The sequence below is a fragment of the Schistocerca cancellata genome, chromosome 3, assembly GCF_023864275.1.
Source record: "Schistocerca cancellata isolate TAMUIC-IGC-003103 chromosome 3, iqSchCanc2.1, whole genome shotgun sequence".
Classification (NCBI taxonomy): domain Eukaryota; kingdom Metazoa; phylum Arthropoda; class Insecta; order Orthoptera; family Acrididae; genus Schistocerca; species Schistocerca cancellata.
In genome coordinates, this window is record NC_064628.1 from 655,915,330 (window position 1) to 655,939,925 (window position 24,596).

Here is a 24,596-nt window from a genome sequence, read left to right on the forward strand (position 1 = left end):
CGCATGGAACTTCCGACACTATCTACTAGATCATTTGTGTATATCGTGAAAAGCAATGATCCCATAACACTCCCCTGTGGCACGTGAGAGGTTACTTTAACGTCTGTAGACGTCTCTCCATTGAGAACAACATGCTGTGTTCTGTTTGCTAAAAATTCTTGAATCCAGCCACACAGCTGGTCTGATATTCCGTAGGCTGTTACTTCGCTTATCAGGCGACAGTGCGGAACTGTATCGAACGCCTTCCGGAAGTCAAGGAAAATGGCATCTACCTGAGAGCCTGTATCTAATATTTTCCGGGTATCATGAACAAATAAAGCGAGTCGGGGTCTCACACGATCGCTGTTTCCGGAATCCATGTTGATTCCTACAGAGAAGATTCTGGGTTTCCAGAAATGACATGATACGCGAGCAAAAAACATGTTCTAAAATTCTACAACAGATCGATGTCAGAGATATAGGCCCATAGGTTTGCGCATCTACTCGACGACCCTTCTTGAAAACTGGGACTACCTGTGCTCTTTTCCAATCATTTGGAACCTTCCGTTCCTCTAGAGATATGCGGTACACGGCTGTTAGAAGGGGGGCAGCGTTGTCCCGTTACCGCATGAACTGCAAGTTACCACTGGAAGGACCATTTGTTTTCGTTCCCCTAGCGGCGTGCTACTGGGTTTTCCTCGACACACACACACACACACACACACACACACACACACGCGGATGCAGCAGGGTATCGGCGGAAGTCCGGGCTCGGCAGGCGCCGGCCCGTTAGTCGCCGACGCCTCAGCCACACAGTGGCGGCAGCCAACAGGTGCAGGCAGCGCCGGCGCTTTGCCAAGACAATTTCGCATCTGTCAGGTGTCGCCGCTCACCTACGAGCGGTGTCTCGGCTTCGCAAGTGTGACGTGGCTGCCACCTCCAGCGGGTTTGCTGATCAACGAGTCGCGTCGTTAAGAGGTTGCACACTCGAGTCACAGGCGTGAACCCATGTCCTCACGCACACGCGAGCCGAGGTGCCGTTTCAAGAAGCAGGCGCAAGTATCGTGGGAAGATGATGTCACCGACAGCCAGGAGTCTGACTCAGGTGAGAACGGCTGGCGATGGTCCATTACTGGGGCTTCTAAAGTTAACGCACCTGCAAACGAGAAAACTTGAGTTAGATTTTCACTCTGCAGCGGAGTGTGCGCTGATATGAAACTTCCTGGCAGATTAAAACTGTGTGCCAGACCGAGACTCGAACTCGGGACCTTTGCCTTTCGCGAGCAAGTGCTCTAAGCTTGGAAGGTAGGAGATGAGGTACTGGTGGAAGTGAAGCTGTGAGGACGAGGCGTGAGTCGTGCTTGGGTAGCTCAGTTGGTAGAGCACTTGTCCGAAAAAGGCAAAGGTCCCTAGTTCGAGTCTCCGTATGGCGCACAGTTCTAATGTGCCAGAAAGTTTCAAATCAGCGCACACTCCGTTGCAGAGCGAAAATCTCATTCTGGGAACATCCCCCAGGCTGTGGCTAAGCCATGTCTCGGCATATCCTTACTTCCAGGAGTGCTAGTTCTGCAGGTTCGCAGGAGAGCTTCTGTGAAGTTTGGAAAGTAGGAGATGAGGTACTGGCGGAAGTGAAGCTGTGAGGACAGGGCGTGAGTTGTGCTTGGGTTGCTCAGTTGGTAGAGCACTTGCCCGCGAAAGGCAAAGGTACCGAGTTCAAGTCTTGGTCCGTCGCACAGTTTTAATCTACCAGGAAGTTTCAAAAGAGAAAACTTGTTTGTCAGATTCACTGTTTCCATTCCACGGGTTTGTCAAACAAGTGCGAAGACATTGAAAATTTAACCTCACTTTTTGAAGCAGCTGTCATGCTGTGCGCATTGTGTCGTGGTGTGTTTTGAGACTACTGGGAACGGCTATCAATGCAAATAAAACATTTCTTAAATTTTTGGACAACATAGTTGTATGGAGATAAACAGCGATTAATTTACTTATAATCAATTATTCAAAATGACAGTCACAGTCGCATTATTTACTTGGCCGCAACCGGTTTCAACCCGCGATGGGGTCATCTTCAGGGCAATTTACACCATTTGGTCGCTCGCTGGAGTCGTCACCCTGCCTGTGCACGTTGGTAGTTACCAACGATTGTGACTGTCATTTTGAATAATTGAAAACATTTCTTGTATTTACTTTAGCACTGGGTGTAAAGAAAGAAAAGAAAACGGAGCCCTTGTCCAAGGAATATATGAAATTGAAGGATAAATATAGACTACACAAGAAAATCTGTTAAAGGAAATATTACACTCAGAAACTGATGATTACATAACCCTTCTTCGAATGGACAACCAAACTTCTAATAACCTCGCACTCACACTGAAAAAGAAGACACAGTTACGCGAAAATATGTTCCCCTCAGCTTGGTTCTCTAATGAATGTTCATTACAATATGACAGCATTTGGACACTTGTCCATGGAAGAACCGTAAAGCTTCGATTTTTTAATTGCACTCCCGCTTGTATGTTGTGCGTGGAATATTGATTTTCTTCTTAAAGTCTTCCTACGTAATACATGGATGGGAAACACGCAACACGCTACCAATTAGGTAATTGCCATTGTTTTTCACGGTTCCTTGCCTCGTTCTGTGTAAAGAGATCGCTCTGTTGTCGGCCCCTCTGTCTGTCTGTCTGTCAAGGTTCGTTTCCCTCAGGAACAGGCACACTTACCAAGTTCAAAATTATGTCACTTACTAAGGTGTGTGGTACTTTGACGCAGTACAACTTGTAAGCTTCTGTGTCAATTCAATAAAAAATATGGCCATTTATGTCACCGCTTCATACTCGAAAACTCATTCATCAAAACCTTCAGGGTCTTCCCATTGACCTAGAATCATGAAATTTGGCAAGAAGTAAAGTTTCATAGCATAATTAAAGGGAAAAAGTCCTGAATTGTTAATCTATCATTATATCACACAAAATATTGCTTTTTTTCATTTGTTGTCCGACTTCAGACTTGAAATTAAAAAGTTCTCGGAAGACTTGGAATCCGTGGGACCAATATCTTGCCAGTATCAATGCGGATAACAGGCAAAAATCGTCAAAATCCTCGGTTCCCAGAACGGACAAACTAAGTATACACATAATTAAGTTTCTACGGAACCCTAAATGCGGGAGTCCTACTCACACCTGCCCGTTTTTTGTTTTTATCTATCCACGTTTCTGATCGTACTGTCCACAGATGTGGAAATTCACGAAACAGTGAGATAAACTGTAGCAAAAGAACTCTTTCTCGCTAAACATTAGGGGCGAAACATCAACGCAGACAACGTCCGACCTCTTGACAGTTCGGCTGTCAATGAAAATTTCTTTCAAAAGGGTCAAACAATCTATGTTTGACAAACAAAGCCAAACATTGTCAAATATATCTACAAACTAGTGAAGTTTGACAGACGGTTTGATCGTTTACAGAGCCATTATACCTATTCTCATTATTCGCAAATATAGATGTTATACGGTAGTTAACTGTGATTACAGTACACTCAAGAAGAATTTACAACTATTTTTGCAATATAATTTAAAACTTCTCGGCTGGCCGTGGTGGCCAAGCGGTTAAAGGCGCTACAGTCTGGAACCGCGCGGCCGCTACGGTCGCAGGTTCGAATCCTGCCTCGGGCATGGATGTGTGTGATGTCCTTAGGTTAGTTAGGTTTAAGTAGTTCTAAGTTCTAGGCGACTGATGACCTTAGAAGTTAAGTCCCATAGTGCTCAGAGCCATTTTTAAAACTTCTCGAAAACAGGAAATGCACATCTATTTTATGCTTATGTCTGGGTCCTCATGCTGAGTATTGCACATGACTAGGCCATTATCTGTGGAAAATTCGTTCGTTAATTCTTTTATATTTTGCAGGACTTCATGTGATTCAGGTTTTTTTTTCAAATCAAACAAATTAATTAAAACTTATTATGTTTATTCACTCTTCATGACTTCATATCCCCTCCCTTTGTACAATTTACAGACTGTTGATGTGTTAGAAGACTTCGCCATCCTGGCCAATCAGCAACACCCGTTGCAAAAGCCATTTGTCAAAAGAGACAATGATCTCTCCCACCGAAAGGCTCTCGACACAAAGACAAAGATATTGCAATTCAAAGAAAATATCAGTTGTTTTCGTGATTTTGTGTACTTGTTACATTAATTTGAAGTTATATAGTTAAATGCGCAAATTAAAATAATTATTCTGTATAGAATTTTGACCAGGTAAATAAATAAAAATAGTTGGTTTCTTGGATGTGAGAGGATTACATGCGTAATTGATTATTTACGCAGTCCCTACTTGAAAATTAAATACTTTAGACACAAATTTGCAAATGAATATGAAATTTTGAATTGATCAATATCGTGTTGTGACATAAAATGAAGAGAGTGATATATATTACCTAACTCTCTTTACAGGTTCATACGGGCTGATTACACACTGGACAAGTATTGAAAAGTAAGCCTCGTGCTTAACAAAATTACTTGTTGCTATTGCTACATTTCTGTACTTTTACCAGTAACATGCATGTACAACATAGACATGACTCACCACTAAAACACAGACACGCACGTACCAACAAACAAGTCATTATTGTTATTTGATGCCGCCTTCTGTAACAGCCGACGATATAGCTTCAACTGCCAACACTGGCCCACTTTACACCTTACACTGAGACGGCTGATGTTTGCCGTCAGGACTTCGTTACACGTGTTAAGCATGCGCACAGGGCACTTCCCACACTGAGACGGCTGATGTTTGCCGTCAGGACTTCGCTACACGTGTTAAGCATGCGCACAGGGCACTTCCCTCTTTCCGTACCCCTCCACCCTCTGACGGCGAACATCTCGTGGTGCGACCATAGTACATACGAGTGTATCAGTCATTCTTCCTCCGCTGTTGGATTCAATACCAAGTTTCTGTTGCTAGATCCCTTTTAGGGGCTGTCTCATAAACGGTCCCTCCAACTTCCATAGAACTCTTACCTAGTCTATTCTTCATAATACTTTCTGTTGTCGGACGTCATCTGTCCGATAAAATACAGTATGTTTCACAGTTCCATACTGTATAAACTTTTTCTCCTCGCTATTTCTTATTCGTGATTCTATTCTGTTGCTCTATAATAAGTTATTATCTGTTTACAATAAAAGATAAATAACCGGCCCGAGGATGTTGGACATTAAGTACCGAAGTCGTTAGCGAATAAAAAGGTTCAAATCTGAACCGACTTGCGTGTCTATAAGCAAAACACTCTATTATGGTTATTGAAAGTGAAAAACTTCACTCATTTCGTATGAAATGAAATGAAGTCCCATGCTTCTTGTAGATCGTAGGGGAACGATGCGGGAAACCCGCACCGCCGTACTAGGCAAGGTCCTAATGGAGGTGATTTGCCGTTGCCTTCCTCCGACCGTAATGGGGATTAATGATGATTATGAAGACGTCACAACAACACCCAGTCATGTCGGGGCAGGTGAAGATCCCTGACCCCGCCGGGAATCGATCCCGGGACCCCATGTTCGGGAAGCGAGAACGCTACCGCGAGTCACGAGCGGCGGACTCATTTCGTATAGTAATGTATAAATATTGTTCATGACTACTAAAGTGTTTTCCCACACAGAATCCATGTATATCTAATACCAACTCATCACACTTTACATTTGCGGGGAAATATTTGGGTAAGTTCTTAGCGTTTTCCTTTTGCGTGTTGGTATCCCGGCTGCTATGTGTTTCTTTATCAATTGTCGTGATTTTACTTGTAGTTCACTGTTGCTGTTTGAGCTTACATATCGTCATTTGGAGATAGTGAGTGGAGCTGTGGATGCTAGAAAATATAGATCCAAGTGGAGAAAGGGGGACATTTACGATATATTCTTGTGTCTGAACTTAGTAGAGGGGTGACAGCAGCGGAGACACCCATGAACATTTGTGCCGTGTATGAAGATAGTGTCATTGGATAGACCATGGCAAGAAAATGGTTTTCTTGTTTTAAGAGGACCGTTTTCCCATTTGTGACTCCTCGACGTTCAGGAAGACCTTCGGGGTTTGATGAGGATCATTTAAAGGCATTAATGCACGATGATCCATGTCAGTCCACTCGAGGAACTGGAAAATGTGATTAAGTGTGATCATTCAACCATCTTGCAACATTTGAATGCGTTGGGGAAGGTTCAGAAATCGTATTTGTGTGGATCCCTCATGCTCTAAGCCAAATCACCATTCAGCAGGTCGCCATATGAGCATCTCTGCTTGCTCACCATCGATTGGTTCGTGAACAACACCGATCATTCCCATCCTGTGCCGTTACGGGTGACGAGAAATGGTGGGTGAGTTTGTGCTAACATAAGGAAAAGAAAGTAATGGTTCAGTTCAAACAAAGCGTGAACATCCCTTACAAACACCTGCGTTCATCCACAGAAGATAATGCTATGCATCTGGTGGAACAGCGACGGTGTGTGTACTACGAATTGCTTCCCCGAGTTATAACCATCACTGCTGACACTTATTGTCAACAACTGACACGTCTTGCAGGCGCAAACGAAGAACAACGACCGGAGCGACTGCATGTAGCCGGCCAGTGTGGCCGAGCGGTTCTAGGCGCTTCAGTCTGGAACCGCGCGATCGCTACGGTCGCAGGTTCGAATCCTGCCTCGGGCATGGATGTGTGTGATGTCCTTGGGTTAGTTAGGTTTAAGTAGTTCTAAGTTCTAGGGGAATGATGACCTTAGATGTTAAGTCCCATAGTGCTCAGAGCCATTTGACTGGGTGTAGCGATGCTACTCCACCGTAACGACAGCCAGCGTTCTGCTAGACTGGTAGAAAGCACTGTAGAGGAGTTGGAGTGGGAAAGTCGTGCCTCACCCACCTTATTCACCTGCTCTTGCGCTCTCGGTTTTTCACCTTTTATGCTCGTGTCGGAGTACGGCCCGAGCCAGCGAGGCTTGCGGATCGCTGCTGGGTCGAAGAGAGCTTGTGAAGAAATTCTGTGCTGTGACCGCGGCGAAACGTAAATTGTCGGACGTTGTTTAACAACTGCCGAGCTCTCCGCGCCACTGCATGGGGAGAAAAGCTGTGCAGAAAAAACCTGCCGCCACGAAGGTCGTGCAGCTCACTGAGTCTGCCGACCACGCCAAGAAGATTCGAGAAGAGGAGTTGTAGCCTGTTTCCCCTTTGTACGTCAACTGTAGAGGCGGGCGGACAGCGCTGTTCGACTTGATGACGAGCTGCACAAAGCATGAGGTAGTCTACGAGCCTGTAGATTCAGATTCGATGATCTGCGTGCAGGTGGCGAACACGGCCGACCTCACGGCGATCAAGAGCGCTGTGGCCGAAGCGCCACTGGAGCAAGAGAAGACCACTGCTGCAAGGACTGTGAAGACGACCCAGGCTGCCTTGGTGTAGTGACGAGACTGCAGTCCGAGAACGGCTGTTGCGAGCAGGGTTCGATAATACGAATTTACGGCTGCATAACCGAACCAACAAGAGGAGAATGCCGCTATTTGCTGTCGCAGTGCAAACGAGCGATTGTCATCTCACTGAGGAAGTTGCTGGGATTGCCTGTGACGGCAGAACCTTCGTCGTCAGTGCCAGGGCGAGGGGCCAACGCAGTAGTTGCATTTATGTGCTCAGGTGAGCACGACAGTTGCAGCTGCAGCTGTGACCGCGGCAGAGAAGTTCTGCCGAACTGTGTTCGGTGCGGCGGGCCACACGTCGCCGGCTGGCGTGGCTGTCCGGCTCCTTCAAACCACAGCCGGGCCGAACGCGGCGTGGCGGCCGCACCGACGCAGCGGAGGAGAAGACGAAAACGACGACGACGGGCTAAGACCACCCCAGTACAGCAGGAGGACACCACGGTGACAGCTCTCCCCGCCAATAGCGGGGACGACCGCCCAAAGGCGGATGGTCGGAACACAACTCCTGCCCGTAAAGAGCAGCGGTGGCGAACTTCGCGCCGTGGTAGAGAAAGCGACAGCGGCCCTTAAAGCCGTTATGGCGGCAGGGAGAGCCGTCTGCGCAGCCGCCCTGCCTGTGGAGGAGGAGACCTTGACGCATCTGCGTGCAGTCCTCGCCCAGCAGCAGCATATAACGGTACTTTGCGGGCAGGCGTGTCAATTAGCATCATATTAATTAAAATGGGGAATAAATAGACTTTATTTTGGAAGAATTAAAAAGGAGAAAGTAATACGAAACTTTAATAACTGCACAGTATTACTGTGTGTGTGTGAAATCTTAAGGGACTTAACTGCTAAGGTCATCAGTCCCTAAACTTACACACTACTTAACCTAAATTATCCTAAGGACAAACACACACGCCCATGCCCGAGGGAGGACTCGAACCTCCGCCGGGACCAGCCGCACAGTCCACGACTGCAGCGCCCTAGACCGCTCGGCTAATCCTGCGCGGCAGTATTACTAAGAAGCAATGTAATGAAAAGTAATAAAAAGCAAAGTAGCAAAGACCAAGCGGGATAGAAAGATATAGGAGTGCGTTTGTTTTTTAATACATATAAATGAACATGTAACACATTATTGAGCTCTCTACCTTCAGTTAACGCGATCGGGCTAGTCGATGAAAAAGTGGTACGCGACTGCGAAATTCGTTAAGGAGATTATTTAAAGACTCTTCAAGCACGTTTAAAATACATTACGTGTGACGAAGTGATCAGAGACGCATATTGTCGGGTGGAGTGAAAATGAATCCGACAACATAATTCGAACTTTATGTTAGCTGGGAAAAATACTCTTGGGAAACTGTTATGGTTGTGGAACCCACGAAAGTTGTGCGCAACGGAAAGCTATAGTTTACGTAATTCTGCATTTTATAAAATGGTGAAACGCGTTTGCGCGGAACATTAATAGAATCTTATCCTTGGATGGTTTCAGGGGTAACTGATACAAACAACGCGCCAGCATAAAAAGTAGTTCGCTTATCAACTACCAGATATTAATTAACGGGGACCTAAAATACTAAAAAAGGATAGGATCATCACCTCCAATCCCGATTCATACTTCATATTTAGTTAGTGAAAAGAGAAGTGTTAATAAACAAACTACATTTCAATTTTATCCACGATTTTGGCTTCATTGCGTAGTCTTGACTACATGATAAACAATATCTGTGGAAGTTGTATGCAACGTATCGTCATAATATTTAGCCAGCCAATATTGTGGGACACCAAAAAATGTAAATGCATGAAATTGTTCTTACAGCTGATGTATAATGTGTGAGTGCGACGAACTATATTGAGAAACTGAACATCCATTACGTACGTGCATGTTTATCTGCGAAAATGGTCCTTGTCGGTACATCAGCATAGAGTTCGAACAGAATCGCTGGAACATTGCAAACCATTCAGATTAATCGAACATCTAAATAAGCATAATGCTGGTACCACCAGGATGTGTTCTTTCTCCTCACCCCCGTGGCAGTAATTGAATTAAGAGTGAGCCGGGAAATACATTTAAATCAATTGACGACCATTGAGCTAGCTTCACGAATTTTCAAACGTCCACTGCTATGTATGAAGGCGAGTGACACCACGAGTGTTAACGTCGATCGAGGGGTGTCGTTGTGATCGTATTGAATGACACTGAGCGGTTACAAGCAGTAGCAACTTCATTCCTCTCTGAGCATTAAAACGTTACCCTTCGTTCGCTTTCAGTCCACTATCTATCTCCTCGATGCAACCGTATTAGTGGGTAGTCCTACCCATAGTTATAACATCACTGTCCCTCATCCAGTGAAGTCCTCTATTTGTAACTAACAAATACGGTTGTGGCAGTCGATATTTTGAGACGGTTACCTCGTTGGTGCGGGCGTGGAGGAGCTCTACCCTTAAAGAAAATAAACCTCTTCCGCTTTCTGTAGAACAACCTCCAAGAACTTTTCTTTATGAATGAAAATGTGCTCCGGATATCGCTCGACGAGTTCTTCGCCTCGAAACCACCCGATTTCTACAATTGCGGAATCGAAAAGTTACCCCCAGCATTGTAAATAGTGAAGGAGAATACGTTATTCATGACTAATATGTCTCTCTTATGTGTATCTGCTGTGCTTATTAAGCTTCTGGGAAAACGCGACGAAATGCACCAACCTAATACACTGATGGGAAAAAAATCGAAATGCCAAGGAGGAGTTGTGCGACGGAAATTGATACGCGTGTTTCTACACCAGTCGTACACTACCGGACATTGAAATTGTTACACCAAGAAGAAATGCAGATGATAAACGGGTATTCATTGGACAAATATATTATACTGGAACTGACATGTGATTACATTTTCACGCAATTTGGATGCATAGATCCTGAGAAATCAGTACCCAGAACAACCACGCCTGAGCATTGAGTCAAACAGAGCTTGGATGGCGTGTCAGGTAAAGCTGCCCATGTAGCTTCAGCACAATTCCACAGTTCATGAAGAGTAGCGACTGGCGTATTGTGACGAGCCAGTTACTGGCCACTACTGACCAAACGTTTTCAATTGGTGAGAGATCTGGAGAATGTGCTGGCCAGGGCAGCAGTCGAACATTTTCTGTATCCAGAAAGGCCCGTACAGGACCTGCAACATGCGGTCGTGCATTATCCTGCTGAAATGTAGGGTTTCGCAGGGATCGAATGAAGGGTAGAGCCACGGGTCGTAACACATCTGAAATGTAACGTCCACTGTTCAAAGTGCCGTCAATGCGAACATGAGGTGACCGAGACGTGAAACCAATGGCACCCCATACCATCACGCCGGGTGATACGCCAGTATGGCGATGACGAATTCACGCTTCCAAATTGCGTTCACCGCGATGTCGCCAAACACGGATGCGACCATCGCAGGCGCTCCTGTCTGTGATGCAGCGTCAAAGGTAACCGCAGCCATGATCTCCGAGCTGATAGTCTATGCTGCTGCAAACGCCGTCCAACTGTTCGTGCAGATGGTTGTTGTCTTGCAAACGCCCCCATCTGTTAACTCAGGGATCGAGACGTGGCTGCACGATCCGTTACAGCCATGCGGATAAGGTGCCTATCATCTCGGCTGCTAGTGATACGAGGCCGTTGGAATCGAGCACGGCGTTCCGTATTACCCTGCTAAACCCACCGATTCCATATTCTGCTAACTGTCATTGGATCTCGACCAGCGCGAGCAGCAGTGTCGCGATACGATAAACCGCAATCGCAATAGGCTACAATCCGACCTTTATCAAAGTCGGAAACGTGATGGTACGCATTTCTCCTCCTTACTCGAGGCAACGCCGGTCAACTGCTGTTTGTGTATGAGAAATCGATTGTAAACTTTCCTCATGTCAGCACGTTGTAAGTGTCGGCACCGGCGCCAACCTTGTGTGAATGCTCTGAAAAGCTAATCATTTGCATTTGACAGTATCTTCTTCCTGTCGGTCAAATTTCGCGTCTGTAGCACGTCATTTCGTGGTGTAGCAATTTTAATGGCCAGTAGTGTATAAGAGTGGTGTTAACAGCGCCAGTATGAAGATATAACCAGGTTCGTTTTAAATACTCGCTGTAATGGTCGTGAGCGCTAGTCACGTTTGAAATTGGACTTGGTGAGTTGACGTTAGTCAAGAATGTCTTGAACGCGACAAAGGCGTCTTTATCAACACCTCACGAGTTTGAACGAAGCAGCGTAATAGGGCTACGAAGAGCTGAAAGTTGCTTCTGTGTCACTGCGAAAAGGCTTGACAGGAATGTAGCCACTGAACATGACTGCTGGCAGCGGTGCTCCCAAGAACGTACGGCGGCAAGAAGACTGGGGCGGCCACGTGGCACTACTGAGAGGAAAGACCATCGTGCTCAACATACCACTTTGGCGCATCGTACTGCATCAGCAGCAACTAGCACTACAGTGGCACATCGAATTGTTATAAAACTGAAACGTGCAAGGTTTGCACAAGGGCTTCTGTGAAGTTTGGAAGGTAGGAGACGAGGTACTGGCAGAATTAAAGCTGTGAGGACAAGTCGTGAGTCATGCTTGGGTAGCTCAGCTGGTGGAGCACTTGCCCGCGAAAGGCAAAGGTCCCTAGTTCGAGTCTCGGTCCGTCACACAGTTTTAATCTACCAGGGAGTTTCATATCAACATACACTCCGTTGCAGAGTGAAAATATCATTCTGGAAACAACCCCCAGGCTGTAGCTAAGCCATGTCTCCGCAGTATCCTTTCTTCCAGCAGTGCTAGTTCTGCAAGGTTTGCAGAAGAGCTTCTGTGAAGTTTTGAAGGTAGGAGACTAGGTACTGGCAGAATTAAAGCTGTGAGGACAAGTCGTGAGACGTGCTTAGGTAGTTCAGTTGGTAGAGCACTTGCCCGCGAAAGGCAAAGGTCCCTAGTTCGAGTCTCGGTCCGGCACACAGTTTTAATCTACCAGGAAGTTGCATATCAATATACACTCCGTTGCAGAGTGAAAATCTAATTCTGGAAACATCCCCCAGGCTGTGGTTCAACCATCCATGTCTCCGCAGTATCCTTTCTTCCATGTGTGTTAGTTCTGCAAGGTTTGCAGAAGAGCTTCTGTGAAGTTTGGAAGGTAGGAGACGAGGTACTGGCAGAATTAAAGCTGTGAGAACAAGTCGTGAATCGTTCTTGGGTAGCTCAGTTGGTCGAGCACTTGCCCGCGAAAGGCAAAGGTCCCGAGTTCGAGTCTCGGTCCGGCACACAGTTTCAATCTACCAGGAAGTTTCATATCAGCGCACACTCCGCTGCAGGGTGAAAATCTCATTCTGTTATAAATCTGTTACTTCAAGAACAGCTCGAGCCAGATGCCTAGTAGCGTGCGTTCTATTGACCCCAAACCACCACCATTTGCGGCTTAAGTGGTGTCAAGCAATAGATCATTGGAGGGCAGAGTGGAAGTTGTGTATTCTGATTACAGCTGGTTCTGCCGCGATGCCACTGACGTCCGTGAGGCGGTTAGGAAGTGGCCAGTTGAGGGTTTGCAACCAACCTGTCTGCGGGCTAGACACCCAGGACCTACACCTGCAGTCGTAGTCTAGGATGCGATTTCGTATGACGGCAGGAACACCCTCGTGGTTATCAGACGCAGCCAATTTGAACCTCAATCTGATGACTGGACCTATTGTACTGGCATTCATGAACATCGTTCCAGGAGACGTTTTTCAACAGGATAACGCACGTCCATATAACGCTGCTGTAACCCAACACGCTCTACAGTGTGTCAACATGTTGCCTTGGCCTGCCCAATCACTAGATCAGTCTCCAGTCGAGCACATAATGGACATCATTGGATTAGAGCTCCAGCGTCATCGGCAACTAGCGTTAACCGTCCTTGTATTGACCGACCAAGTGCAACACGCATGGAACTCCATCCCGCAAACTGACATCTGGCGTCTGTACAACGCAATTTATGCACGTTTGCATACTTGCATTTAATATTCTAGCAGTGACACCGGTTATTAATGTAGCAGCATTTTGTATTTGCTTATCTCGCGCTTACATTAACCTATGATCTTGCAGTGTTAATCATTTAAATATGTTATCTGGACAAGTGTGTTCCCGAGATCTCATTACTCTTCGTTATTTTTAATTGTTGTTGCAATATAATTGAAAATAATGCTTAACTAACGACTTTCAAATGGTTCTAATGGCTCTAAGCACTATGGGGCTTAACATCTGAGGTCATCAGTCCCCTAGAACTTAGAACTACTTAAACCTAACTAACCTAAGGACATCACACACATCCATGCCCGAGGCAGGATTCGAACCTGCGACCGTAGCGGTCGCTCGGTTCCAGACTTTAGTGCCTAGAACCGCACGGCCACTCCGGCCGGCTAACGACTTCCAAGCAGGATTTGTACGCTAAAGGCCGTTAACTGTTCAGTGCTTGGCATTATCATTCATTTAGTCGACTGGTAAAATTAATTCGATTCGTGACTAAAAACATTTGTTCTGGTAGAAATGTGGGAAGAATTTTATATGACCTGAATGGTCAAACATGTGGAGTACACCCTCTTGATTTTCTATATAAAATTTGCCTTGATGGCACTTTTATAAATTTATGGCCAGTTTCAATTACTCAAGAAGTCATATTTAAAAGACATACAAAAGATTGTTCGCACAAAGTTCTTCGACTTACAATATATGTTGTATAAAAATGAGAGAGAACACATCATTAAAATACCGTTACAGTGAGTAACTGGTCACATAGTACAAATATGTACAGTTAACTGTTGTGTGTCCGATGATGTTACTGTTTAAAATAGCACATCTGCTGCAGGGCTCAAAAGTGTGCACAGTTACGTGATTAGATTAGCGTATAAAAACAAAAATAACCAAAATACTCTAAAGAAACAATGTTGGCATATCAACTGATGGTAGTAACAGAATTCCGCACGTGATAATAAAATATGGAGAGTGGAAAGGTGCACATCAGTAACTACTAAGTAAGTTAATAAATAAAATGCAAGGCACAAAAGGACAAAGAGGAAACGGATGAGTTCGTTGCACATCAGTAAAATACGAAATAATTAAACAAATAGAGGGAAAATTGCAAAAGAACGGAGAGGAACCGTTGCAGCGCCGTCGCGTTCATCGCAGCCAGCAGGTGTCGCTGTCTTCGGGCGGGATGTAAGCTCTCTGCAGACGCTGATGTGTTGTCGACAAGAGCAGGTGGGCCATGCGGATGAGGTGGTCTCGCTGTCTCCTTGGCTTCAGGCAAAGCAGTAAGCGTCACAGGCATTCTTGTTTCTGCCCGTTAAAGTATCACATTTCAGCACGAAGCTCCTCAAAGAAGTTAAAATACTCATCTTTATTAAGATGGCACTTTTCGTTTGAAATCTTGTCGCGATCTCTAGAAAATGTTGTGTATCTTCCCACATACTCTCCCCACCTTACAGTATTATCACTCGTGGAATTCTGTGCTACCCTCACTTAAATTGCCAACATTCCTTTCCTAATCTTGTTTAATTTTGTTTCTTTTTATACGACAAATTTAGTCATGCAACTGTGCGTACCTTTGTGACCTTTAATAGAAATGTTTTTCTCTATCTTATATAGTAGCATCATGGAACACACAGTAGTTTGACCCAGTACGGGTTTGTGCTACCTGTGACGAGTTACAAACTAACTATATTTTAATGGTATGTTCTGTTGTTTGCTTTCCTTTCTACATAGTAAATATTGTAGTAGGTAGAAGTTTCTGTGAACAATATTCTTTTATGCTTTAGATCTGAAGATGATTGCTGTAGCAACCGAAAACGGTCATCATTTTATAAATGTGTGATAAAGACAAATAAGTTTCACATGCGGAAAGAATTACTGAGCAAGCAGCACAATTATTTAACATTACTGCTATACATTACATATAAATGTTTGACGGGAAGCTTATCTGTTGAAATCAGTTACAGAAATGACTAAAGAAAGGAAAATACAATAGGATGCAGGGAAAAAGAGATGCTGAGATGTTCTTAAGTTGTAATACAGGGAAGGCGTATTAATCATTCAGAAAATATTTTTGTATGAATCTCTTGTTATTTGTAGGAACTGGGAATGCCATTTCGGATTTACGAGTTAGCCAGAATTCGTCAGAAGTTTCAAAATGACTAAGAACGCTGTCTTTCAATCGTCTTCTTGTTACAAAACTATATCTATGTAAATGAATAACACATCGACTATAATAATTGAATCATTAAAGTTGAGTATAAATCGCATTTCCCTTATCTAGCGGATTGAGCGATTAGACTCATGTCAGGCTTTTCCATTATGCCTGCCTGCCTTAAGAATATTTACAGAGTGATTAACATTCGACTGCGCACAGTCTGGTGTGAAGTTTTAATCCAGAATGGTTCTTCGTTATACCTTCTACAAGAGTTTCAGAAACATGAGAGGGACATATGTTTTCCTCCAGATGTCCAACTGTACATTCTAAAACATGTAGCTAGATACTGCGAATAACAAGCATGATGCGGTGAATTTAGGAAGTAACACAATATCCCCATTTTCAGATCTCCTCCTGCTCTCGTAAGGTTCCCATCCGACAGACGCGTCACCATTGAGTTTGTCCAGTCTCTAGGCACAACGCTGTAATTTTTCCGCTTTCATTATACTAATTTCAATAACGTAAGAGTGGGTTTAAACTCCACCACTGACCATTAAGTTTTAGATTTTCCGTGTTTTCCCGTAGATTATCCGCTTACCGGGAAGGTTTCTTTGAAATTGCTACCAATTTCGTTTCTTATAACATGCGAACTTGTTTTAGTCTCTAATGATTTTATCACTAGATGCCACACATTAGAGTTCTTCGCTTTATTTGAAGATTCAGTAGAACCACTTGTCATGGTGAATCATCCGTTCCGTTCATAAAAGTAGCGTTCTTAGCTAGTGTACTGCTATGTTAATAACTTTTCTGGCAGGAGCAGTTCGATAAAATACAGTAAACAAGCTTCACCAAATTCAAGTTCCTCATTAAGCCTCAGTTTAGAGAAATTGCGTTAAATACTTCGACCGCAGATGCCAGTACAAGAAAATTAAAATAACCAGCCGTTACTGCGTAGGATCCAGAGTCGCAGACTTAATGTCCATTGCATTGGCTGTACTGAAGTACTGTGTAGGTAAACTGAAAAATGTTTTGAGAGGACTACAGAGAGACTGATATTTTATGCCGCACAAGAATTTGGCAGTTCCATTTTTCTCACTGAGAATTTAAGAAAGAAACGCCTACGCGTCTTCATATTACAGCAGACACTTTATTTCAGTACACAAGGCAGATTTCCTTTCTGGTAAGCAAGCGTGTTTGTACAATGGCTAATAGACTTGGACGACGGTGATGTGTCCGATCCAGCCCTCTAAACTTGTTTGCCTGTGAGGATTCTTTTGATGGTTCATCTTTTTCCGCTCCGCGTCTAATGACCCCGTGGTCAACGGGACGTTAAGCTACGATATTCCGTCTTTCCTCGTTGTAGGAAAGGTACTTTGCAGGGAAAAGGAGTAGGGAAAACACCTGAAAGGGGAAGCCACGACGTTCGGATCATAGACTTACTTCAGACTTGATAGACTTTTAATAATCCGTTAGGACATGATGTGCAACTGACGTCAGTGACGTACCGGTGCGTTGCAATCCTGAGCAAGAGGTTGTTGGCAGTCATGTGGTTATGGATTCAACTTCCACAGTCGGTGACTCACTGGATCGAATTCCGCTCATCTTTCTTTTAATACTAGTCGTGTTGTTCCGCACATACATTTGGAAGGTAATATGAAAGACACTTGTATCTGCATGAACTTTTATTGAATATCCAACGTTATTTCACTGTTCACTGATTTTTATTATTACGACATATATTATGCGACTTTTATTTCCACAGGCACGTTAAAAACCTTCTCAAGCGTCTTCAGACTTGTTCGTATTTGATTGACAACAAACGAGAAATTGCTATTCGTGAAGATACTGTTAAAATACATTCAATCGTACATCGCCAATTTTCGGCATCGACATTAACGAAATCGTTGTTACTCAAGGTTTGCACCCGAATTTTCGGAAGGAAGAGAAATTTTGCAAAATGTCAGCGAGCTCTATTTTTCATTAGAAACTCTGGAGGTCTGTGTGCACGTCAGGAAAATTGCATTCATTCGATGTAGTAGACGCCATTTTGTCTTCCGTATCTGTACGAGAAATACCATCCTGCAACTTGTAATGTCGAAAGCACATCCGACTATTAATCGCACATTACCCTCATATTCTGGCATATTCTGAGCGATTCAGAAAGCTCTAACGCTGAAGTAAAGCTTAAACAAAATCTGTCGCAGAAGCGAATTTTCACAGAACTCCAATGAAGAAGCTGAGCTCAATGACGTCTGTGCCTTTTATATTTTCTGATTGTCAGCGAGTAGAACAAAAATTACTAAGGCAATGTTAGAATGACCCGCGCAAGTGTCTGTGGAATCTACCTAGATCGGCCGTCGAAGATACGGAAATCGAGAAAAAGTGACTGGAAATAAAATATAACTTTTCCTTTTCCAATCCATTGTCCATCTGAACAACACTCCCACCATGATATTTAACATTGTCTTTATACTGCAAATCAGATTAATGTAGAGGGTGTTTAAAAATCGCCCGATTTCACATGACTTTACCTGAATATAAAAACTTGAGAGAAATAATAACTTTGCGCATTGAACAACAAAAATTCATAAAAAACCAATTCAAGGATTTATTAGCTACATGCATGTACATACATCCTTTCGTAAATATTCAATGTGATCTCCGTAGATACACGACAAATATCCAGACAATATTCGTATTCGCCCTTAATTCTAAGAGCATGTTTGGCTTTAACGCATCAACTGATGTTGCTGTGTCAAGGCGCAGTGCACCCAAAATTGATGAAAGTGGAGGCACGTAGATTCTTTCACGAGCACCACGAAAACAAAATATTACACTGCGATTGGGCGTCCTAGGAAACCAATGATGCAATGCGTGGGCCATACGCCCCTTGCGCTGCGTTAGGGACAGTACGTTAGTCTGACGAAGATTACGCTCCACTGTTGTAACTGAAATACACCTGCTAAAACGGAGAATACAAACACATTTCGTCGGTTTGTTATCGCCATCTCGGGTCTACGCACATTGTATAATTAACAAGCGAGCGAGTTAGCTGGCTGCACTGCAGAGAACGCTCAAATGAGTAAATCAGAAGTAAATACTTCGGCGTAGCGATGCAGCTTAAGTCACTTAATAGTCAAGTCTTCCACTCCACACTGTATACCAATTAGGTTCCTTTCGGAGTGCGCTGATATAATAGCCACCTACTTAGCTATTACACACAACCGCTCTCTCGACTATAGATCCCTACCTACAAAAACTCAAACTTGCACAGTTAAAACTAATACACAACAACGGAAATAGAAGTAATCCGCTGAACTATAGACCATTATCACTGATATCAGATTGGAGTAGGATTCTGTACATACATTGTTTGCCCAATACCGCCAATAAAATGATCTATTGACACATATCGTTCTTGTGAAAATATCGTTCTTGTGAAAGTCGTGTGGCTTTTATTAACACAAAGTAACGACCGCTTTCTACAGGGAATTTCAAATTTATTCCGTATTTTTAGATTTCCAGAAGGCTATTGACACTGTTCCTCATAAGCGACGCTTAAAAAAATTGGTGCCTATGAAGTACTGTCGCATTTGTGCGGCTGGGTTTGTGATTTCCAGTCAAGGTCACAATTAACAGAATATCGTCGAATGAAACAGCTGTGGTATCTGCCATTTCCAAGGAAGTATTGCTGTTCCTAATCTATGTAAACGATTTACGAGACAGTCTGAGCAGCCCTCTTACATTGTTTGCAGATTACGCTGTCATTCGCCGTCTAGCAAAGTAATCAGAAGATCAAAACCAGTTGCAAAGCTAATTAGACATATCTGTATGGTGTGAAAGGTGGCAATTGACTCTAAATAACTCATCTTTTAACGAAATTTCAGTCGCCAACTTTCTCCTCAGTGCGAAAATATTTTGTTGATTTCCGCCTATATATGGAGAAATGACCTTCGTAATAACATAAGAAAAATCAAATCCTATGGGGGAAAATTTAGGGCTTCGTTTATCCGTATGATGTTAGTGTGTGGAACGGTAGGAGAGTCTGAAAGTGGTTCGGTGAACCCAGAGCCAAACTCATAAGTGTGAACTGCAGAGTAGTCATATAAATAATACAGTCTAGTGATATCGTGTGAATCTGTTGGGAACGGCTTGTAATTTACGCTGCAGATGTGTCTTCTCGAATGGGCAAGCTCTGTTTACAGCATTGCTAATGGCAGCACAAGCCGTTTCATGGAACCATCTAGATTCTAGAACCTACAGTAACGGGGAGCACGGTACCAGCGCGGAACGAGAGATGACCGACAGCACTCTAATCACCTTGAATTCATAGACTGCGCCCGTGTTTGCTAATTAACGTAGTCGTAAGGCAGTGATATTAACAGCGTTCTGCGTCGAATTAGGGGACCCTACGTGTACCGACGTATCTGACAACCTCTCTACAAATATGCGGGTAATGAGCGAACTGCGGCTGTGACCCTGTATTTCACCTACCTGTATGCAATCCGTCGTGCCCATGTCACCGTTCTGTGACATCTGCAACCACAGCAATCAATTTGTCACAGTTAATCCAACGCACTCTGCAATTTAGTATCTGTAGTTGGCCACTCATTACGTAGTTGAGTGCGCTTGCAAATGACGGTCACTAGTTTCCTGGAAATACCGCTCGTATAATCAGACAGTAAAGCATGCTGTTCTACCTGCAGTGTTTAGTCACCGAAAACAGACAAATGCGGCAAATCTACCGGCTACTGTCGTAGCGGCGGTGACTTGCTGACTTGATAATAAGTAGGATATATAGGTTGTCGCTGCCAAGAGCGTACGCAAGATCTGAGGTACGGCAGCGGGCGGGGAAGCATCTCGCGTTAGTTTCGCTTTGACTGAAGAAATGGTTCTTTGATTTACTACACACGGCTCTGAGTACACTTCCAACTAAAAGTTCGAGCGATTGACAGAATCCTCTTGCATATCAACAAAAATAAAAATAAAAATTATGTTGATTCTATTCAATGGGACAAAAACTTAAAACAATGGTTATTCAGAGTGTTGTGGCTGCAGATCGTGATCTAGTGGCCAGCGTTGCTGCTTCTAGATCACAGAGTCCGGGGTTCGATTCCCAGCCGTGTCTGAGCTGTCCTCATTTATCATCATTCGGAAAAGTGGCGAAACTGGACATTACAAAGATTGGGAATTTGTAAGGGTACTGATAACCACGCAGTTGAGCGTCTCACACACCAAATATCGTCCATCAAAGTGCTGCCATCTAGTAAACAACGGTGAATAGATGTACTGCATTATTGTACTGTAATCTATTTTTTTAATGTTGGCTGGAAGTATTTAAGTTCGACAAATGTGTCTTTTCAAGTTATCTTTTGCGTTGTTTGCATGAAGTGCAACCCATCTTACAATTTGACAATATGCATGTGAGGGAAACCTCCAAACCCCCTAAATCCTCACTGAAATTGAGGGTGGACCTCAGTCCACCCTGCCCAGACTGATGCATTATTGTGCACCCATGTTAACTGGGTTCCATTTTGAAACGTCACGTAGCGCCGTCTTGCACGGCATAGTCGAGAACATTCGAATATTCGGAGAGGGTATCTGTTCGACATTATACTTAAACAACTTTTTTCCTCTCCTCTAGTGCAAAACAAAAGATATTTTCTCTGCCCAGCAGCAATTCGGTCTACAAATGAAACATTGATCAGCACCTCCACGTTATTGTAAGCACGTGTTCTTCGGAGTGTACTACACTTGCTCTACCGTGTAAAACTGAATTATGAGGGGTAATCAAAGTTTAATGACCCAGAAAAAATAATATTGTGTGTTTCATTTAGTTTGCGGTTGGCTGGGGCACGTGATTGTTGCAATGTTTTTCTTTGACTTTTTAACAGTACTCAAATCACTTTAATTTCACTGATAGAAACAGTCACTAACATTCTTCTGTTTCCCAACGTTTCTGATTGCTGAAACTCGGAACTCGTAATAAAACAGTGTCATTCGTGAATCGTACTTTGCTTCTACACCAAACAATTCCATCACTGCAATACAGGTACTTCCATAAAATTCTTTATTTTGTGTTAGATAAGAAACTGTCCCGTCTGGTGTAGCCACGTGCGCATATGTCGCTCAGTGCTCCAGCAAGTTCTCATCCAAAGTACTCTGCTAACCAAATGCAGTCGGACTTGGTGGCCTAGTGGGAAAGTGGAAGCCGCAGACTGTAAGGCTGTGGGATCGAATCCCGGTCGGATACCGGAATTCTTCAGTCTGCCTTCACCTCTATTATGTGGCCATATCTCGGAAACGACACGTACTTAGAGTTCCGAATTACGGTCTCCCAGCCAAATATCCTATGCAAATTTCCTTTAATCCATCCGCAACTCCTAAACAATCCTGCACTATCTGCTTTTTTATACTTCATCAGTCTTCTGACTGGTTTGATGCCGGCTGTTGCTACGAATTCCCCTCCTGTGCCAATCTCAGAATAGCACTTGCAGTCTACGTCCTCTGTTACTCGCTCTATTAATCTCCGTGTTGCTCTACAGTTACGCCCTCTACAGCTCCTGACGTCTTAATAGGTGTCCTGTCGTCCTGTCCATTCTCCCCGTCAGTGCTTTCCACATATTGCTTTCTCATCCGATTCTGCGTAGTACCTCCCCATTTTTTATAAGTCCACCGAATTCTGAGCATTCTTCTATAGCGGCACATTCTTCTATTCTGTACCGGTTTTCCCACAGTCCATGTTTCACTACCATACAATGCTGTACACCATCGCAGGCGCTCCCGTCTATGATGCAGCGTCAAGGATAATCGCAGCCATGGTCTCCGAGTTGATAGTCCATGCGGCTCCAAACGTATCTTTCCGGAAATATCCACCTCAAATTAAGACCTATGTTTGATACAAGCAGACTTCTCTTGGTCAGGAATGCCTTTTCTGCCAGTGCTAGTCTGATGTCATCCTAGGTCCACCCGTCATTGGTTATTTTGTTGCCTAGGTAGTAGAATAATTTAACCTCATCTACTTCGTGGCCTTCAATCCTAATGTTAAGTCTCTTCTGATCCCGTTTCTGCTACTCCTCATTACTTCCGTCTTTTTTCGATTTACTCTCAGTCCATATTCTGTTCTCGTTACTGTTCATTCCATTCAGCAGATCACGTAACTCTTCTTTGCTTTCACTCAGGACAGCAATGTCATCAACGAATCGGATCATTGATATTATTTCACCTCGAATTTTAATACCACTTCCGAACCTTTCTTTTATTTCCATCATTGATTCTTCGATGTACAGGTTGAATAGTAGACGCGAACGACTACATACCTATCTTACACCTATCTTTTAATCCGAGCGCTTCGTTCTTGATCGTCCACTCTTACTATTCCCTCTTGTACATATATTACCTTTCTCTCCCTATAGCTTACCCCCTACTTTCCTCAGGATTTCGAACATCTTGCACCATTTTACATTATCGAACGCTTTTTCCAGGTCGACAAATACTTTGAACGTGTCTTGATTTTTCTTTAGTCTTGCTTCCGTTATCAGTCGCAAAGTCAGAACTGCCTCTCTGTGTCCTTGTGTTTCCTAAAGGCAAGCTGATGGTTATCTAACACATCCTCAATTTTCTTTTCCAGTCTTCTGTATATTATCAGGAACATGAATGCAAGAGTCGTTAAGGTAATTGTGCGACAATTCTCGCAGCTGTCAGTTCTTGCAGTCTTCGGAATTGTGTGGATGACATTTTCCGAAAGTGAGGTGGTATGACGCCAGACTCATACATTCTATACACTAACTTCTCCCACTGATTTCAGAAATTCTGATGCTATATTATCTGTCCCTTCTGCCTTATTTGATCATAAATCCTTCAAAGCTCTCTTAAATTCTGATTCTAATACTGGATCCCATATCTCTTCTAAACCGTCTCGTATATCTTCTTCTCTCACATTAGACAAATCTTCCCCCTCATAGAGGCCTTCAATGTACTGTTTCCACCTATCCGCTCTCCTCTGTATTTACCAGTGGAATTCCCGTTCCACTCTTAATGTTACCACCCTTGCTTTTAATTTCTCCAAAGGTTGTTTTGACTTTCTTATATGCTGAGTCAGTCCTTCCGACAATCATTTCTTTTTCGATTTTTCAAATTTTTGGTGCAGCCATTTCGCCATAACTTCCCTGTACTACTTATTAATTTCATTCCTCACCGACTTATATTTCTGTATTCCTGAATTACGCTGAACATTTTTGTTCTTTCTGTCATTCATCAACTGAATTATTTCTCCTATTACTCTTGGTTTCTTCGCAGTTGTCTTCTTTGTACCTACGTTTCTCTTTCCACCTTCTGTGATTGCCCTTTTTATGGTAGATATGTCCATTCTCCTTCAGCTGTGCCACCTACTGAGCTATTTCTTATTGCTGTATCTATATCCTTAGAGAAATTCAAGGTATCTCGTCATTCCTTAATACTTCCGTATCCTACTTCGTAGCGTAATGATTCTTCCTGACTAATCTCTTAAACTTCAGCCTACTCTTCATCACTACTACGTTATGACCTGACTCTATATCTGCTCCTTGGTACGCCTTACAATCCAATATCTGATTTCGGAATTTGTCTGACCATGATGTGATCTAACTGAAACATTCCCTATCACCCGCCGTTTTCCAAGTATACCTCCTACTCTTGTGATTCTTGAACAGAGTATTCGCTATTACTGGCTGAAATTTATAACTGAAAATTAGTCTTTCTTCTCTCTCATTCCTTGTCCTAAGCCCACATTCTCCTGTAACCTTTCGGCCGGCCGCGGTGGTCTAGTGGTTCTAGGCGCGCAGTCCGGAACCGCGGGACTGCTACGGTCGCAGGTTCGAATCCTGCCTCGGGCATGGATGTGTGTGTGTCCTTAGGTTAGTTAGGTTTAATTAGTTCTAAGTTCTAGGCGACTGATGACCTCCTAAGTTAAGTCGCATAGTGCTCAGAACCATTTGAACCATTTTTTTCCTGTAACCTTTCCTTCTATACGTTCCCCTCAATGGAATTCTAGTCCCC

The 24,596-nt window shown here is 43.6% G+C and overlaps 1 protein-coding gene across 1 annotated transcript in view; it reads left to right on the plus strand.

Moving 5' to 3' along the window:
* The first annotated feature begins 998 nt into the window (after positions 1-998).
* The window catches only part of LOC126176487 (anoctamin-7-like), a 272,929-nt gene continuing 249,331 nt past the window's right edge, over positions 999-24,596 (plus strand). The window contains exon 1 of the mRNA XM_049923641.1: positions 999-1,084. The gene's annotated coding sequence lies outside the window, so the exon portion shown is untranslated. The remainder of the gene's footprint in view (positions 1,085-24,596) is intronic.